The sequence below is a fragment of the Portunus trituberculatus genome, chromosome 47 (assembly GCF_017591435.1).
Source record: "Portunus trituberculatus isolate SZX2019 chromosome 47, ASM1759143v1, whole genome shotgun sequence".
Lineage (NCBI taxonomy): Eukaryota > Metazoa > Arthropoda > Malacostraca > Decapoda > Portunidae > Portunus > Portunus trituberculatus.
This window is the reverse complement of record NC_059301.1, coordinates 14,806,451-14,824,753: the sequence shown is the minus strand read 5'-3', so window position 1 is coordinate 14,824,753 and position 18,303 is coordinate 14,806,451. Positions and strand designations below refer to the sequence as shown.

Genomic DNA, 18,303 nt, shown 5'->3' with positions numbered 1-18,303 from the left:
GTCTTCCATCCATCTTTTTTCCCTTTGTTTAAAATTGAAGCTTCTTGTAAGTAAAGATTAGAGAAGGTTAGACTAAGTAAGGTTAGGTTTACTTGCATAGCTTTGGAAGAACATGACTTCAGAATGTTGATCTCTCCCTTTATTTTCACTGACAAATCATCAACTCGGCATAGTATCAGCATTACACACAACCATTAAGGCAACCCACATAGCAAACACACACACACACACACACACACACACACACACACACACACACACACACACACACACACACACACACACACACACACACACACACACACACACTTTCACAGCAACGATCCATTACACTCTTACGAACGGCAAGGTAAGCTTCTAATGCCAACAAGTACCATTATAGTATATTAAGTACAAAAATGGTGAGGACTACACGCGCGAGGATAAAATGATCAAATATGTAGGACTCGATCAATAAAGATACAAGTGTTGGAAGGAAGGAAGGAAAGACGGAAAGAAGGAAGGAAGGAAGGTAGGTAGGTAGAAAATAAGTAGGTAAGGAAGGAAGGAAGGAAAAGAAAGGAAGGAAGGAAGGAATAAAGAAAGGAAGGAAGGAGGGTAGGTAGATAGTAGAAATTAAATAGAGAAGGAAGGAAGGAAAGAAGGAGGATAGGATGGAAAAAATGGAAGGAAGGAAGGCTAGTAAAAAAGGAAAGTAAGAAGGAGAGAAGGAAGGAAGGAAGGAAGGAAGGAAAAAAGGAAGGAAGGTAGGAAGGAAGGAAAGTAGGAAGGAAGAAAGGAAAAAAATGGAGGGAAGAAAGAAAAAGAAGGAGGGAAAGAAGGAAGAAAAAAAATCACAAATCACAGACTGCAAATAAAAAAAAAAAAAAAAATCAGCCACATAATATATAAACATGCCACTAGAACCCTTCCCAAGTGAAGAATGAATACTGAAAGACTCACGATCATGCCGAAGACTGAAGTGGTGAGATTGATTGACTGGTTTCGCTTCACTTCAAACATACAAAGACACAAAGACTAGATCAAATATAGAGAGGGCAAAAATCGGGCCTTGGTTTGCAATAAAAGGTAAGTTCTCGGGGACAACATTTACAATACCGAATAATTAGGTGACATAAAACATAAATAAGGAAAAAATACATCAAAAAGAATAATACCACAAAAAACAACAACAACTCAAAACAACAATAACAAAATAAATTCGTAAGTCAACAAGCACACTATAAAATGAAAGACAATCAAACAGAGACTTTTAAAACATGCAAATCATTTTAGAGACAAAAGAGACAAAAATAAATAAACCACATATTGAACTAAGAGAGAGAGAGAGAGAGAGAGAGAGAGAGAGAGAGAGAGAGAGAGAGAGAGAGAGAGAGAGAGAGAGAGAGAGAGAGAGAGAGAGAGAGAGAGAGAGAGAGAGAGAGAGAGAGAGAGAGAGAGAGAGAGAGAGAGAGAGACACAACATGTAAATATAAGGACAACAAGAGCAACAAACACTGAAAAACCAACTGCACCTTCAAAAAAAAAAAAAAAAAAAAAAAGCAGGAACGCGAAAAATCGAGTAGAGACTTGAAAAACACACACATCAATATATATAAATAAATAAATAAATAAACCACAAATTGATCTAGGAGAGAAATCAACGTGTAAATATAAGGACGAAAGGAGCAACAAACACTGAAAAACCAAGATCTTCAAAAAAAAAAAAAAAAAACAGGAACATGAACACTACATAACAGAACAGAATAAAACAGAACAGCTACATAACGACTAGAACAGGCAGTACATATATAGAACAATCGGCTCTATAAGGAGACTGGGAACTGAATCGGCCTTTTTTTTTCTTTATATTTTTGTTATCCTTGGCCACTCCTTCTCTCTTGCATGAAAAAGAAGAAATGTATACACCAATACAACACCCGACACAGCAGATCGCTTCCCAGACAACCACCCTTTGTAATAACTATTTAGTAGATACACCTCTTAACTTAACCCCTTCAGTACCATGACGCGTTTCCATATTCATTCTACTTACTATTTGGTGATTTTATACAGCTTCAGAAACTCAAGGGGGGATTAAAATAGTAAAGACTGTGGCCATTAATCTTCTGACCTCCATAGACCCTTCCTAATGTCAATAAAATGGTTTAATTGTACATAAATCTGACCGTAAAAATATGTCCCAGTACTGAAGAGGCTAACTGGTAATGGTGGCTTAACTTACTGATGGGGAATAATCATATAAGGCGAGCGATTAGAACAGTACATGCACAAATACAACACCCGAGCCAGCATACCCCTTCTTAGACAACCAGCCTTTGTAATAAGTAGAGTAGATAAACCTCTTAACTAAACTGGTACTGGTGGCTTAACTTACTGATAGGGAATAATCATATAAGGCGAGCGATTAGAACAGTACACACACGAATACATACCCCCTCCTAGACAACCACCCTTTGTAATAACTGAAGTAGATACACCTCTTAACTAAACGCAAGATATTGATGGCTTAATTTACTGATGGGGAATAAATACAAGGCGAGTGAATAGAGCAGTGCATATAGAGAACAGAACACATGAATACAACACCCGAGACAGCATACCCACTCCTAGACAACCACCCTTTGTAATAACTATAGAGTAGATACACCTCTTAACTAAATTGGTACTGGTGCATGGCTTAATCTTCTCACTCCTGCACGAAGCATTTAGCAGCACCAAAAGGAATGCATGAAGTGTTTTATAAGCGTATACAGGAAAATTACCCATGAAAAAGGATACGTTTCGCAAGATCCTCTCAGTTCAAAGATCGAAAGTGGCTGCAGAACAAGTAAAAGACGTTTCACAGTGACTGGTAACGAAGGAAAGGTGTAAAAAAAAGGCAGTCAAAGGCTTAACTTACTGATGGGGGAATAATTACAAGGCGAACTGTTGTACTGAGGGGTGGCAGAGAGGGTGACGTGCAGGGAGGGGAGTGTGAAGTGACAGGGAGAGTATGGTGGATATAGATTATGCCTTGAGAAGAGATGAAGGACAGGGAGAAAAGTCGTGGTGATGGTGTTGGAGGAGGAGGAGGAGGAAGAGGAGGAGGAGGAGGAGGAGGAGGAGGAGGAGGAGGAGGAGGAGGAGGAGGAGGAGGAGATAATAGAGAGAGAGAATAGGGAGAGAGAGAGAGAGAGAGAGAGAGAGAGAGAGAGAGAGAGAGAGAGAGAGAGAGAGAGAGAGAGAGAGAGAGAGAGAGAGAGAGAGAGAGAGAGAGAGAGCGAGAGAGAGCGAGAAGGAGCGAGAGAGAGAGAAAGAGCGAAAGAAAGAGAGAGAAAGAAAGAAAACGAGACAGAGACAGAGAGAGAGAAAGAGAGAGAAGGAGAGAAAGGAGAAAACCTAAAAAAAAAAAAAACAGGAGGATTAGGAAGAAATGACGAGGAGATAGAGGTAGGATAGAGAAGAGAGAGAGAGAGAGAGAGAGAGAGAGAGAGAGAGAGAGAGAGAGAGAGAGAGAGAGAGAGAGAGAGGAAGAGAGGGAGAGGGAGGAAAGGAGGGAGCAATAAGACAGGCTGAGTCTCATTAGGAGTGGAGAGGAACTGTTTCTACCGTGCAATAAAACGAGAAGGGGAAGAACGATAGATAGTCATGGAGGAGGACGAGGAGGAGGAGGAGGAAGAGGAGGAGGAAGAGGACGAGGAGGAAGCAGCTACAGGTGGAAGAAATAGACAGTCAGCTGGATTTAGACGAGACAAAAGTTAACATTCTTTTCGACACTTTTTTTCGTAATATGTATGCTCTCTCTCTCTCTCTCTCTCTCTCTCTCTCTCTCCCTAATAAAATATATGTAAATTTACTTAACCCGTTTCAGTGTCATAATGGCGAGAGAAATGAAGGAAGAGAGAGAGAGAGAGAGAGAGAGAGAGAGAGAGAGAGAGAGAGAGAGAGAGAGAGAGAGAGAGAGAGAGAGAGAGAGAGAGAGAGAGAAAATGAAGAAGAGAGGTGAGATGCAAATACATTTAAAGAAGGAGAGAACCTGGTAAACACAGATTCTAGGCAGAGTATTAAGACTGCGAGGAGGAAAAAGAGGAAGAAAAAAGGGAAATGAATAAGGAAGGAAAGAAGAGATGAAGGAGGGAGTGACAATGAGGAGGAAGCAAAGAAGATGATCATTATTAGGAAAGTGAGGAAGATAAGAGTGAATGAATAAGAAGACAAACCAAAGGATGAAGTCTCTCTCTCTCTCTCTCTCTCTCTCTCTCTCTCTCTCTCTCTCATCCTTGTCTTATATACTTCCTTTCTTCTCTACTTATCTCAATTTAATTTTCTCCCTTACTCTCTCTCTCTCTGACTCTTATTTCTCGCGTCTTCCACTGCTGCACTCAGATTAATTGCTGGCGGAGAGAGAGAGAGAGAGAGAGAGAGAGAGAGAGAGAGAGAGAGAGAGAGAGAGAGAGAGAGAGAGAGAGAGAATCGTTTTATCTCTCTCTCTCTCTCTCTCATGAACAGTTCCCACGGGGCTAGTTTCCTTATCACCTCTAAGATGCCAATTAGGGAAGTCAACATCACAAGGCGTCACCACATTGCTACTTCTACCCTCCCTCCACCACCACCACTACCACCACCACCACAGCCTACCGCCTCATAAGAGCGCCCCTTACTACTGCATTACTAACACTGTGTCCTCTTCTCTAGTGTCCTTATTAGCACCCTCCTGTCCACCTTTACACACGTTTCTTCTATAATGCTTCTACTAGTCGTTGTCTTCGTTGTCTGTATGTGTCGCTGTGTCTCTGTGTCTGTTTTGTGTGTCTGTCTCTCTCTTTCTGTCAGTGTTAATCCAAATTCTTGTCCTCTCTGTGCAATGTCATAGTTGTTTTTCTTCCTCCTTTTTTTTTCTCTTTCATCTTTCCGCATATATTTGATGGTGTGTTTTTCTCTTTTTACTCTTGCTTCTGATATTGTTGTTGTTTTTGCTGTTGTTGTTCCTGGTGTTGCTGCTATTGTTGCTGCTGCTACTGTTGGTACTTCTACTACTGCTATTACTACTATTACTACTACTACTACTACTACTACTACTACTACTACTACTACTGCTGCTGCTGCTGCTGCTACTTCCATTATTATTACTACTACTACTACTACTATTACAACAACAAGAACAACAACAACAACAACAACAACAACAACAACAACTACTACTACTACTACTACTACTAATGCTACTACTACTATCACCACCACGATCATCTTCCACACACACACACACACACACACAACACCTTTCTCCTAACTACTTTTACTACTACTACTACAACGACAACTACCACCACCACCACTACCACCACCTTACCAGCCACCCTCCACCCTTCCCTCATCGTTCTCACCCAATCCACAGGTCCCTCCGTCTCCCCTTTGCCCCGACCGATAACCTTTCCCATCAGATGAACAGCCGCCGCCCAGCACATGTTGAGGATCATCCAACGACGGGAGGGAGGCAGGGATGACAGAGAGAAGGCAAGAAGGGACAGGGGGCGGAGGGAAGACTGGAGGTATAGATAGAGTATGGAAAGATGAGATGGAGAAAGAGAGGTGATGAGGGGCAAGATGTGAAGTAGAGAGAGGGGAGAGGGAGAGAAGATAGGTAAAGATAGAGAGAGAGAGAGAGAGAGAGAGAGAGAGAGAGAGAGAGAGAGAGAGAGAGAGAGAGAGAGAGAGATAGACAGAGGAGGATGAGGGAGAGAAGACGGAAAGTAGAAAGGGAGAAGAGAGAAAGAAAGAGAAGAACTGAGGTAAAAATTTTGAGAGAAAGGAAAGATTTAGATGGAGAGAGAGAGAGAGAGAGAGAGAGAGAGAGAGAGAGAGAGAGAGAGAGAGAGAGAGAGAGAGAGAGAGAAAAGAGGAAAACAAGGTAGGTAGAAGGAGGAGGAGGAGGAGGAGGAGGAGGAGGAAGAGGAGGAGGAGGGGAAGAAGATGGCAGGTATAGAAGCGAAGTATTTAAAAGAAAAACAGAGATGATGAAGCAGAGAAGAGATGAACACAAAGCCACGTAAGAAATAAGACATAAGAAGAAACGAGAAGGTGAAGCATAATAAAGAGAGAGTGATACAGAGGAGTGATAAAGAAGCAGCACTATATTAACAGTAGAGAGTAGGAGAAAAAAGAAGGACCATATGTCAGCTATTTTTAGAAAGATAAAGGGAAGCAGAGAGAGAGAGAGAGAGAGAGACACCCTCTGTATACTTTTCCTTCTCTACACGTCCCGCTTTACATTTTAACATTTTCTCTTTCTTTCCTTCTATATTTTTCCTCCTCCTCCATTTCAGCGACTCAACTGGAGAGAGAGAGAGAGAGAGAGAGAGAGAGAGAGAGAGAGAGAGAGAGAGAGAGAGAGGGAAGCTTGAATATAATTAGTTTAGTCACTGGCAGTCACCCAATACCTTGTGATACTTAATGAAAGGGGAACAAGTGAAGTGTGAGAGAAGACGAGGAAGTGATGGGTGGGGTTGGGTGATAGCTGTCGTGGGGCCATGATAAGCAGTAGTAGTAGTAGTAGTAGTAGTAGTAGTAGTAGTAGTAGTAGTAGTAGTAGTAGTAGTAGTAGTAGTAGTAGTAGTAGTAGTAGTGGTATAGTAGTAGTAGTAGTAGTAGTAGTAGTAGTAGTAGTAGTAGTAGTAGTAGTAGTAGTAGTAGTAGTAGTAGTAGTAGTAGTAGTAGTAGTAGTAGTAGTAGAGGTAGTAAGTGTGTGTGTAGGAATTAATCAAGGCGGGAAGTAAAAGAGAGGTGTGAGTGCAGTAAATGAGTTCAATGAAACGATGGGAAGACTAAGAGGTGATAGTTTTACGAGTATAGTTTTCGGAGAGTAGGATAGCGTGTGAGGGGAAGACACACTGACGACTGGGGAGGAGGAGTTAGTGTGAGAAGAAACAGCAGGGAGGGGAGACTGTTGGTGAAGGGCAGGGAAGGGGAGGTGGGTTGCCAACTGTCAGTTGTGAGGAAAGAATGTGAAAAGTTCTACGTAATAAATCTAATAGTGATCAAATGACCTCCTGGAAGAAGGACGCAGCCAACGGGTGTGTCTCGGAAGGCGCCAGAGAAAGAGAAGGAGGAGGAGAAGGAGAAAAGCAAAATATCAAGAATGAGAAACAAGAGTTGAAGAAACAGAGGGGAATGATGAAGAAGGGAGAGAGTTAGCTGAGAAAGAAAAAGAGGTTTGAAAAAGAGCAAGGGGAGGATGGCAGTAATTCTTGACCACTGACAGTCATAAATCACGTGTGGAGGGACGCACGCATACACACACACACACACACACACACACACACACACACACACACACACACACACACACACACACACACACACACACACACACGAGGGAGTAGAGGAACACAACGTCCCCCAATCTAATGCTCAGCAGGACGCGCTAATCAAAGAAAGTAATTTATAAACTCCAAGAAAGAGTTTTGCAGCGGAAAGGAAGACTCATGCAAACTGTGACTACATCAAGAAACGTAACGAAGACACGAACACGCAACAAGGACGCTTAACTCTCTCACCGTCACCGCTTTCCAAAGGCTCCAGTTGAAGATACTCGTAATTTGAAGAGTATTATTGTGGTTCTGGTGATGGATTAGCAAGATTTCTAGTCTATTAAAAGGAGAAACTGTCGTGAAAACCAGGCTATAGTTGTCTTTGTGGCTTTGGAAATTTTTCGTAGTGAAAGAAGGCGTTTCTGAATACGGGCGCCTTCCACGGTTGTCACGCTGCACTGAGCCACATTGCCTGCTTTCCGCCTTCTCTATGTTGTAACTCGAAAATCAAGAAAAGAAATGAAACACGTAACAAAGAAGGTAACGAGAATGAAGAAATGAAGAAGGAAGTAAGACGTAGAGAAAATAAAGGAAATAGAGGAAGAAGATAAGACAGGACATAAGATTATAAGACACTATCACTAATCTTGAGGTGAATCAGCCAGAAAAGAACTAGTTTGGAAAATCATATTCTCTTCCTTCAAAAGACACATCAAAATAGGAGAAACTAACAAACTTCATAACCCATTACATCCTCGTTTATATCCCTTGTGTTGGTCCTCCAGGTAACTTTCACTGTGCTGTCAACGTCTAGACTTTACTTTCTTACAACCATACGCAGCTTTTCTTGTACTATGCTGTCAACGTCTCCACTGCTACATACGTCTTTCTTGTAACCATACGCAGCTTTTTTGTTGTACTATGCTGTTAACGCCTCTACTGCTACATATTTCTTGCTTGTTACGAAATGCATCTTTTTATTGAACTATGCTGTCAAGATCTCTACTGTTACATATTCATCCTTGTTACCATATGCATCTTTTTGTTGTACTATGCTGTCAACGCCTCTACTGCTACATATTTCTTCTTGTTACCACATGCAGCTTTTTATTGAGCTATGCTGTTAACGCCTCTACTGTTACATATTTTATCTTTGTTACCATATGCATCTTTTTGTTGTACTATGCTGTCAATGCCTATACTGCTACATATTTCTTTCTTGTAACCATACGCAGCTTTTTATTGTTATACTACTGCCACTTAAACGATTTGCTGCTAAGAAAAAATCACAATCATTCCTCTATTCTCCCTCGTAGCTCAGTGTATCCATGCAAACAAATCCTGGATCTATCGCTGCTGAGTATTGACCAAGGATGACCATAACAGCTAGTGGAAAAGCAAAAGATATGACAAAAGTGTTGCTGTGATGAAGATTGTGTCTGGTGCGTGGAGGTGATGGTGTACTGACAGTGATAGGTATATGGTGGTGAAAGGAGTACATGAGTGTTGATGCGTTGATGTGTTGATGGATACCTGCCAGTGCTTTTTCCCTCGCTCCCCATTACCAGTCGCCTGCATCATTTCGCTAAATAGAGAGAGGAAGGAAGGTATATATAGAGATGAAGCCAGACACAGTGCTTGCTTGCAGCTGTTTATAGTGGCACTAATGCGTACTTCGTGTTACCTGTCGTTGCCCTCTTGACGCAAAACTAAACGGTGAAGCCTTTGAGTTATCAGGTCACTCTGAATCACTACACGCCTGTCAGTAGTGCGCGATAAAAGATGACAGCCTACGAAGAACAGTACAGGTGACGCAGAGACTCTAACCGAAATACAGTGCGGAAATTAAATAATTGAAGGACTAGAAGGTTATAGTAGACTTGGGAGAGTGAAAGGGTTTGGAAAGACTACTTAAGTATACCGCGAAGTGCTTGTGAGGAGATTTAGAAAGGTAGCTATGGGAGAGTGGACGCGGAAGTGTAGGAAATAAGGGTGTACTAGGTGGAGCGTGGAGAGGTGAAGGCAAAGGAATAGGTACGAGTATGGTAGGAGTGGCAGGGAGTGGTAGGAGGTGGAGTGAAGGGCGAACGTGCCTATCTTCACATCGGTAACTCTCTGCCTCCTCATTATCAGTCCGCTCACCCTTTTAATGGAAGATATAAATAATGACTTATTTTAATAGTGGCAGCCAAAGACCCTTTTCGATGTGTGTGTGAGTGTGTGTGTGTGTGTGTGTGTGTGTGTGTGTGTGTGTGTGTGTGTGTGTGTGTGTGTGTGTGTGTGTGAGTGTGTGTGCGTTATTTATCCACGGTCGTCAACTGATCTTATCACACCGAGTCGTTCTACTGCAGTACGGAAAGGGCTCAGAGTTCATAGTAACCGATCTTTTTTTTGTGTGTGCGTGGAGGGGGGGTTGTTAGGACCAAGACCATTCACACACCACACACCGGGGAAGCGAGGTCACATCCCCTCGGGTAACATTCTGTAACTACTTGCTGAACATGAAGAGGCCCACCCATCTGCCTCGCCGTTCACGGGACTCGAACACACGCTATTTCAGTTGTAAGCCGACCGTGTTTGTGTTGTGTGTGTGTGTGTGTGTGTGTGTGTGTGTGTGTGTGTGTGCGTGCGCCAGACCCTTTATTTCTGTGCTGCGTAGCGTGGTTTATAATAACTCCAATAAACACTCCCTCATCTGGCGTAGTTGGCGTCGCCTCGTGTTGACGTGTCGCTCTTTTCTTTTTCTCCTCAACAACAGAGCACAGTCACGTCACCCTACAGACTCGACCCAGCCAGCGCCGGCGTCCCCTTTCCCTCCTCGCCATTCCTGCCAATCACACGCACCCCAGCGCACCATCACACCTGAGGGAAGGATGACCCCCAACCCACCACAGCATCCCTTCCTCTCCCTCTTTCTGTCTCTCTCTCCCCCACGAAAGAGGAACATTCAGAGTGGCCGTGGGAAGGAAAGCGTGAAGTGCTGAGCTTAGCGGGCTTAGAGTTTCACCTTCCGTGGCGCAGAACACTCAGACACACTCCATATCTAAGACCGTTAATTCTTTCATGAACGTTGAAGTGAAACATAAAGTTGATCCGGTGGTTTTCGCTGCCTTTCAAGTTGTCCCAAATGACCGCAGGAAAAAAGAAGGCTGGTAATACTCCCGGGTGTTGTGGTTTGCCAGATTCATATCCTCGTCACTTAATTAAAGAACTACCGACACTAGTGATGCGGTGCCGTTACCAAGCAAGAGCAAGGACACACGACGCGAGGATGTCGCCGCCACCAGTGTTTGGTAGACATGCAGCCTTCTTTGGTCTCTGTCTGTCTGTCTGTCTGTCTGTCTGTCTGTCTGTCTGTCTGTCTGTCTGTCTGTCTGTCTGTCTGTCTGTCTGTCTCTCTCTCTCTCTCTCTCTCTCTCTCTCTCTCTCTCTTTGCTAAATGGAGGGATGAGCTTAGTAACGTTCCAACACACACACACACACACACACACACACACACACACACACACACACACACACACACACACACACACACACACACACACACACACACACACACACACACACACACACACACACACACACACACACAAGTCGCCCTAGGTGTATATTCCTTCCCGTTAATTAACAAGTGCCAATTTTCCAGGTTGGGAGAGGTACATGCACAACACAGGCCGATTCTCCCGCTCAGCTGACATTTATACGTTTATTTGTTTACGCACTGGAATGATGCAACGGGAAATAATAGTTATATGTGTGGTTCGCGGCGACTCACGAGCTCATTGGTGGCAGAGTTGGTGGCAGTGATGGTGGTGGTGGTCGAGGTGGTGGTTGGTGGTTATAAAGACAGACGTGGAGATAAAGGTGACAGATCGTAGTGAGAAAGTGTTTACGTGTGTGTGTGTGTGTGTGTGTGTGTGTGTGTGTGTGTGTGTGTGTGTGTGTGTGTGTGTGTGTGTGTGTGTGTGTGTGTGTGTGTGTGTGTGCGTATATACGCATATGTACAAAGGTAAAAGAAAGGTTCATAGCTCAATATTCAGCTAAATCCGGATTAGATTGACCGGTGGCAGGCAGGCAGCTTGGCGAGGGTGGCGGCAGCAGCACCAGCAACACCAGCAGCAGCAGCAACTTGAAAACGAGGCAGTTCGCGCCGGCTGAATATTCACTGGCGATGAGAAGGAAAAGGGACGGGACGAGAAGGGACGAGAGGGGAGGGAAAGGAAAAGGAGAGACCTACACTGTATATAGAACGAGTCACTACAATTCCACTGTTTTTTCTTTTCCTTGCTGTGCGTCGTATCACAATTGAGAAGTTCCCCGTTTTATGCTCGCGAATGAACTCTTTTTACTCGAGGCATGTGTGGGTAACGAGGGAAGCTCCAGGCGACAGAGAGGCACGGAGGAAAAGAGTGACAATGCCGCTGTTAGTGTGACGCCAACAGCAGCTGGCATGATGGAGCCATGAGGGGGCGCGAGCTGGCTGTGTGGGCGGTGCGGGGCTGGTTGTCTGTGCCTGGGGAATGTGGCGCTCAGATGAGTACTGGAAAGAGTGCACAAGTGAGAGAGAGAGAGAGAGAGAGAGAGAGAGAGAGAGAGAGAGAGAGAGAGAGAGGAGAGAGATAAATATATGAAGAAAAATACGAGTCATAAATTGGGTTGTTTTATCACAAGTACTACATGGCAGTGAATTTGCATGCAGTCTTGGTGGCGCGTGGCGTTTGGCGTGTGGCGTGTTGGGTGGTGAGTCGTGGTGGTCAGGGGTGAAGCGAGGTGTGTGTGTGTGTGTGTGTGTGTGTGTGTGTGTGTGTGTGTGTGTGTGTGTGTGTGTGTGTGTGTTGAGATGATGATTTGTCCCCAGCCACTCGTATTCTGTTGGTCCACGAGAGACGTCCAGCCATACACAAGCTATAATCTAGTTGGGTTATCTCCGCGCCTTTGTCCTTCTCCATGAATAGTAGGTCAGTAGATATCATTATCATTATTATTATTATTATTATTATTATTATTATTATTATTATTATTATCATTATTATCATTACTATTAGAATTGTTACATTTCAACAAATAGTTCTTGAGATTTACATGCAGAGCAGAGTTAAATGACAATGTATGTAGTGGCTAACACAGAAAAAAAAAACTAAGAAATACAGATGGACAGCAAGAGAAAGAGACAAAGACAAGCAGACAGAAAAAAATATACAAACAGACAAACGGACAGACAAATAGATCAAGTGGATAGGTATTACACAGAAAGGATGAAGCATGTGTAAGTTCTGTCTGAAAAATGAGACTTGACAATGCAAAACGTTGTGAAGGCAGCGCGCTGTGTGCAGTGTTCCCTGAGGGGCGAATTTATCCACACTCTTGGACAGCCTTACGGTGTGCATACGGCATGCTGAGGGAGTAATGCGATGATGAAATGGGAGTCAAGGAGAGATAGAAGAGTGGAATATGAACATTTTTAGAGAGGTATAGCTTAAGGAATTATGGCTGTGGTTTATAAGTTGTCAATATTCCACTACGGAGGAACAAAAAGCAGAAGCAAGAACAAGCAACAAGAGAAGTGATGATCCTTGCAAGACTGTATGTGATGTGCTACATTATTTAATCTAAAATAAGACACAGGATAGTAAAGACGATGAATCTTTTTATGTTTGTGCCTCGCGCACGTAAGTGGGTAATGGTATGGCAATGCTGCGTTCCTTTCGTACTCCTCCTGCTTCCATTCTTCTCACCTTCTCCCGAGCCAGTGAAACGTGTCATCCATCATAAACACACCTTTTATATTTCAAAAACTCTATTATGAGGTGATGTATAGTAGTCTCGGTGGGGATTACGGCTTCCTACATGCAATGTCTGCATTTGTTGTAAAACTCGACGTTCATCGTCTTTGTCATATAACAGAACATCTTGGTGAGGTACAAAACTACTGTGAAGACCCGCTACTGTCCCTTCCAGTACCCAAGGGACATGATTTTCTTCCAGGCATCTCACGTGTCTTTCATCCTGCAGACTGCAGCACAACACAGTTTTCTTAATGGCTTTGGGAAGAAGTCAACACAACATTACGCCGAGGAGATAAAGGTTTGTCAGCGAGAAAAATAAATTGTAACTCTCTACAATTATATTTCTGTTCCTAATCTTTACCGTGTAATCCTATTATTACTATTTTTATCCGAGACTGTCTGAGGACAAGATAAAAGTATAAGAAGCATATTGACCGCAAGTGGAGCGCACTGCCTCATCTGTGCAAAAAGAGTGCAAGAGATCTCTTTCAAGCATACAATGGTGAAAACTCTTTTAAATACTTTTCTCTTCTGAAGTATTTTCGCGTGTGTAATTCCAGCAGGTGTGTTCAGTGGTAGTGTACGTGTGTGCGTGTGTGTGTGTGTGTGTGTGTGTGTGTGTGTGTGTGTGTGTGTGTGTGTGTGTGTGTGTGTGTGTGTGTGTGTGTGTGTGTGTGTGTGTGTGTGTGTGTGTGTGTGTGTGTGTGTGTGTGTGTGTGTGTTCCGAGCACTTTACCTTGTAGCGTGCAGGAGGTGACTTGGCCTTGTCTGTGGCGTACACTTTCTGCATGACCCACCTGTTAATTAGAGACAATAGGCGGGCGTGACGGATGGCCATGAGGGAGACAAGTTACAGCGCAAAGGCAGCGAGCGGTCAGTCTGCATTTCCCGCGTGTCAGGCGCAGCACATCAACTCCATTCCAGCATTCATTCCCAGATTAAGTCTTCACAATAGGTGCATCTGCTTTCCTGTGCAATAATTAATACTTTTAAGAAAATATCATATTGGAAGCACATTGTTCTGAATTTGTTTGAACATTTGAAGGCTAGATTTTCTGTGTTCTTTTTTCTGATATTAAAGCATTATATAAGATAGAAAATAACAGCTTCACACCATTATTGCAAGCGTTATAAAATATATCTAAAACAAATTCATAAAATACCTCGATGCATATTTCACGTCCTGGAGAGACTGAGAAAACATCTGGGCCAGCCTCGGCGATGCGGCACGATGTAAACAAACACACGTGGGCCTGGTGATGCTGTGGGCGGTCAACTTGTATGCTTCATTTCCTTATAGCAATATTTTCCTTTTTCATACAAGAAATTAAAGATATGAAACTCTGCAAACCCGGGATTCAGACTGGGAAACACGTGGAAACATGTTGTTATACTGAAATGCTATACACTTGACATCATACATATATATTGGACCAGGCGATCTTGAAGGCAGGTTTCATTGGAGTCAGCAGCGGCCACTCGATCGGATATTGCAGCTGACATACGTATTATCAATGCTGAACTTGTTTTCACGGCTACGATAAGCTTTTAGTCTAATCTGAGGAGTGTGTGATATGTAGTGTATGTATAGGCGTGGGGACGTGAGTGACGGAGGGCGCAGGGAGACGAGGCAAGGAAAGCAGTATCAACCTTTTCAGAGAGCAAATGCTGCTAATTTTGGATATGGCTTTGTTTGGCTTTCATTCCTGGCGGAGAAATTGGTGTAGGCTTGGTGTGCCTCGATGCTGTTATCAAAGATGCAAACCTGACGTATTGTGTAGGTAAGCAACCCTTTCAGGCAGGCGGGAATAATTTACATGGCGCTCCAGGAGATGAATGCGCCGCTGCAGTGTGTGTGTGTGTGTGTGTGTGTATGTGTGTGTGTGGAGGGAAGGCAGCACTGTCGACAAGGAAGTGACAGGAATGAACGAAAAGTGACATCTAGTGGTGATTAGTATTAGTGGCTTTTGAGAGAGAGAGAGAGAGAGAGAGAGAGAGAGAGAGAGAGAGAGAGAGAGAGAGAGAGAGAGAGAGAGAGAGAGAGAGAGAGAGAGAGAGAGAGAGAGAGAGAGAGAGAGAGAGAGAGAGAGAGAGAGAGAGAGAGAGAGAGAGAGAGAGAGAGAGAGAGAGAGAGAGAGAGAGAGAGAGAGAGAGAGAGAGAGAGAGAGAGAGAGAGAGAGAGAGAGAGAGAGAGAGAGAGAGAGAGAGAGAGAGAGAGAGAGAGAGAGAGAGAGAGAGAGAGAGAGAGAGAGAGAGAGAGAGAGAGAGAGAGAGAGAGAGAGAGAGAGACGGTGGTGGTGATGGTGGTTGTGCTGGTGATGGTGATGGTGGTGGTGGTGGTGGTGGTGGTGGTGGTGGTGGTTATGAGGCAAATAGATGCAAGAGCCAAGAGCTTGATTTTAAGAGGGAGTGAGGAAAAGCAAGAAAAATAAAGAAGGAAAAAGAAAGATAGAAGGAAAAGGCAGGAATGAAAGAAGGAGAGAAGAACGAGGTGTAGGACGAAAAAGATGTATAGATGGAGAGAGAGAGAGAAGGAGAGGAAGAAAACGGTAAAAAGAGAGAAGAAAGAGGAAAAGGAAGGAAGCGAAGGAAAGAGAGGTGGAGGAAGAGAGAGAGGTAGATATTACGAGACAACGAAGGAGGGAAGGAGCAAGAGGAAGGAAAGAGGGAGGGATGATGATATTCAGTCAAGCAGTGTCTCGCGGGACGTTTCGTGATCGCCCACAACAACTCATCCAATAAATTAAAGCATCGTGTCGACTCCCTGCCGCCACCGTCACCTCCAGCACCTCCCGCCGGCCGCTTAATTGCTCGCAACATTAGGAAGATTTCATATCGATCTGCCTCGACCCACTGTAGGGGCCGCTCAATGGTGGTCTCTCTCAACGGCCAGGCATTAAATTCTTGTGAAAAGAAAAGTCGGTCAGGTGCCAGCGAAGGGTGAGGAGCGAGTGAAGACATACATACGGGATTCCTAAAAGCGGGGACAGGACGTTTTCAAATTAGATGAGACAACTGCGCGGGAAGCTTCACTGTGAGAGCATCCTGAAGGGGAAGGGATGGACATTTCCTAAAATTTACTTTCCTACAAAAGAAAATAATACAGCTCAGTTTGTTGCGGGTTTTCGTTACAGAACATGTTGTGACTCTGTGACACCCATCTACTGCATGGCGTTTTTTTGAGAGCAAGAAAAAACAAAAGTGGTCTACAGACACATATCAGGTTAAACACGTGACAAGATTTCAAGATTATTAGATGAAGTTTCTCATCGAAGGAGAACTGGTGGTTATACAGATAACATGTATCTTTTCAAATAATTGCACTATTGCCTGTCCTTATACTTCACGAAGAAAAACCATGTCAATGTCCTCGCTTGTACTAATATGACCAATTACAAATCTGCATGAGGACACAGGCTACGGCCTGCCTTACCCTCCTCTGCGGGATGGTCGATAATTAAGTACCTGGAAAACACGGGAAAGCTAAAATAGTGAGCAGGATGTCTGTCACTTCCGGGTGTTCACGCACCACTACCCTGGGAGACAAGGAGGCAGGGAGGCAGGGAAGCAGGGAGGCAGGGGTGCTACACGGTGCACAGCAGGATTTGCTTCTTTTTATTCTTACTTTACCGTGAAAAGTAAAGCTTTTCATCAATAGATGAAGTTAATCCAAACACTTACTCTTTTTTCATCCTCTCTAAAAGTTCAGTCACTCGCATTCAGTCAGGTGTGTGCTCTAACTTCTAATTTTGTACAGGCTCTGCAGCTGCTCACATTCCAGGAACAGTTTGAAGACGTCTTGTTCTTTTCACCATAACTGTACACAGATACACTGCACACATCTATAACCATAGATTGGTAAGCAAATAAAAAATTCTACACAATATAGATCATGAAACAGGCCTATACTCTTCCGTGGCGGTGCTGAACGCCAATCAAGACGCGATAAAACACCGCCATTCAACAAAAATTCCCTTCCTTGACGGCCACTGGCATAGCTCACCGCGAAAAACGCGAAGTAAAAAACTTGTTTTCCCTCAAACAGACACTGAAAATATTTGGTCGATAACGTTCCCAAGACGTGGCGAGAGACTGACCGTCGCCCACACCTGACACATTCCTGATGGTTACGCACAAATGCTCGTTCGTACACACACACACACACACACACACACACACACACACACACACACACACACACACACACACACACACACACAAACACTGCACTCCTTACTGAAAAAACAAAGACACACACAAAAAAAAAAGGAAAACACGCCCAGCACGTGAATCAATATTACCCTCGGTCTTGGACACACTTTGGGGTGACACAAACGAAGTGAGGCGCGGCACCACTTACTTGTGAGGCGAGGGCAGCATGTATGACCACGGAGAGTGCCGGGTGCGGAGTGCCAGGAACATCTCCGAGCCAAGGCACTCACGGGGTCAGCCTGCCCCGGCCCCGCCTGCTGCCTTCCCCGCACCAACCAGCGACCTGCTACGCTTCCCTGGCCACGCCCCTCACCCTGTCTTCTCCATTTAGCAAACAGCAAGGCCAGCTCCCTTGCCTGACGGGAACCAATAGCAGGGCTCCGGCTGTCAAGTCGACCTCAAACCACCAGCAACTCGTGGCCCTGCGAGAAGCAACAGTTGTCCTATCTCCTTTTCTTTTCTCTTTCTTTTTGCTCTCCCTCCCCTTCCCCACCTCGCTACCCAGCTCGCAAATGATCAAGGTTTCGACTTCCAGCTCACTCGTCGCGTCCTCCCTCCCTCGGCCGGAGACACAAGCCTATTAGCGAACTTTCAGCCCCCACCCCTGGCCGACCCAATACATGCAGGTTCCGCTCTAAGGATCTTACGGCCGATAACAGCAACGAAACAAAAACCTGGCGCAGTAAATGACAGTTCTCGGTGTGCGTAAAAGCCGGGATAGGATTTGTAGTAATTACTCGCCACTACTAAACTTGCCCCGGTCACCCTAATCGATGCCCGGCTCTCCCCAGGCCAACCTAAAGGAAAGTTCAATTGAGCGAAAGGCATCGTCGTCCCCACCGCTGCCTCACTTCCTGCTCTTCCCATCCACTCCAGTAGGAAACACACGCCGCGGAAGAAGATGCCAGCAACCTTACTACACCAGGCTCATTTATGTGCTCTCTCTCTCTCTCTCTCTCTCTCTCTCTGGAAGTGGTAATGAGGCGCTCCTGCAGGTGGTTTGAAAATTGGTC

General features: G+C 44.4%; 1 protein-coding gene across 3 annotated transcripts in view; it reads right to left on the bottom strand.

Moving 5' to 3' along the window:
• Window positions 1-17,528, bottom strand: part of LOC123498062 (sodium-dependent serotonin transporter-like) — a 69,160-nt gene extending 51,632 nt beyond the window's left edge. Inside the window, exons 1-3 of one of the 3 annotated variants that reach the window (XM_045245148.1) lie at window positions 17,439-17,488; window positions 14,242-14,340; window positions 13,876-14,047 (exon numbers count right to left, since the gene is read on the bottom strand). The gene's annotated coding sequence lies outside the window, so the exon portion shown is untranslated. Of the gene's footprint in view, window positions 1-13,875; window positions 14,048-14,241; window positions 14,402-17,438 lie in introns of those variants that run through there. The other 2 variants (XM_045245150.1, XM_045245149.1) reach the window with 2 other exon arrangements.
• Window positions 17,529-18,303: the final 775 nt, after the last annotated feature.